The sequence below is a fragment of the Sinocyclocheilus grahami genome, unplaced genomic scaffold (genome assembly GCF_001515645.1).
Source record: "Sinocyclocheilus grahami isolate Dianchi unplaced genomic scaffold, SAMN03320097.WGS_v1.1 scaffold595.1, whole genome shotgun sequence".
Taxonomy (NCBI): domain Eukaryota; kingdom Metazoa; phylum Chordata; class Actinopteri; order Cypriniformes; family Cyprinidae; genus Sinocyclocheilus; species Sinocyclocheilus grahami.
The window spans coordinates 554,151-555,732 of NW_015505774.1; the positions used below are offsets into that span (position 1 = coordinate 554,151).

The 1,582-nt window shown below is 34.9% G+C and overlaps 1 protein-coding gene across 1 annotated transcript in view; it reads left to right on the plus strand.

Annotated features, from left to right (window-relative positions):
* The first annotated feature begins 1,098 nt into the window (after positions 1–1,098).
* atp5pf (ATP synthase peripheral stalk subunit F6) overlaps positions 1,099–1,582 on the plus strand; it is a 7,695-nt gene continuing 7,211 nt past the window's right edge. The window contains exon 1 of the mRNA XM_016240619.1: positions 1,099–1,193. The gene's annotated coding sequence lies outside the window, so the exon portion shown is untranslated. The remainder of the gene's footprint in view (positions 1,194–1,582) is intronic.

Consider the following 1,582-nt stretch of genomic DNA (forward strand, 5'->3'; position numbering starts at 1 on the left):
TATAAGGACAATAGATTATATTTTATTATTATGACAAAGAAATTAACGGTCCCCTATAGTATGTACACCCATTGCTTCCCATTGCACAAAGGTCCCATCCAATCTTGAATGATGGTTTCTTTGTATCATCATTTTGTGCAGCATTTTACTTTCTACACATGAAACGCTCCATTCACACTGACTGCCTCTGCTTTTGCATCTTTTTTTTTCGAAGTACCGGTATGTTAATGTTTGTTTGTTTTTGGGATAGAGGCTGAATGTTTGTTTACTATGTTGAGTGGATCTAAAATGAATATAAGGACAATAGATTATATTTTATTATTATGACAAAGAAATTAACAAGAGTCACATCTTTATGCTAAATATTCTAATATTATTAGGTACGTTTTATATACACAAATGTAAATGGTCAGAAAGGATGCCTAATATTTGCCACTTCAAAGTTGACTTGGGGATTTATTTTGAAACTCTTCAAGGACTTACAAATCGGAAAGCAACCAGAACTACGTTCAAAGAACTAAACCCCTCCTTTTTATTGTGATTATCAATGTATACTTTTCTTGTTATTTTCTTTTTCTTTCTTTTTTCTTTCATAAAATGTGAATGTCCTGTTTGTAAAATCTTGTTATGAGATTAATGTTAAATGTTCAGCATATTCAAAAAAAAAAAAAAGAATAAATAAATAAATACAACTTTTTAGGCTTGTTTGAGATGCATTGGCGCTGCGCAGACTGATCGGCGTATGACAGCAAAGTACCGCGAGAGCGAGTCGTTTGCTCTCGCGATCGGTCTGCGCAGCGCCAATGCATCTCAAACAAGCCTAATGTTCGTCATTTGAGCTGTAGAGAAAAAAAATCGTTAACGTCTTTTTAATGTCATGAAACTCAGAGCTTAATTATTCCCAGATTCCTAAAGAAGCAGCTGGTCAAAACGCAAATTATCTTCCGGGTTGTAAGACACGAACAGGTCCATTTTATTTGATTTGTAAAACTAAAATAATCTGAAAAAATAAATAAATAAATAAATAATGTAACAACCTGCACATTAAACAACCGAAAGCAGAAAATAAACCTAAAAAGTACGTGACGCATTAATCCCGATCACGCGTCACACCAGAGGTCATACCCATAAGCGCTCGCGGTGATCCGGAAGCTGTTGGTTCGTCTGTCGGAGGCTCGGGTGTCAAACACAAGGTTAGACGAAATATTTCTTAATCGTGTTTGATTCGCATGAAAATGAGAATATAATTGTTACATATGTAATAAATGACTAAATGAATAAATATGTATGTACACTCTCGTAGCACGCGCGCTTTAGTCGCATGAGGTGAGCGCATATATCGATTCGCTCATCACACTGATAATCAGGCCTTTACTGTAACTACAGTACTTTAATAAGTATCATTATGCTGAATGCCTGCCATGGTCATGTACTATATTATTGACTCAGTGCTGCACAGTACTATAGTAATACTACGGTAACATCTGGAAGAGCCCGGTTTGACCTTGCTGAGTTCGGCTCTGGTTTGATGATTGTTCAGGTCATATATATATATATATATATATATATATATATATATATA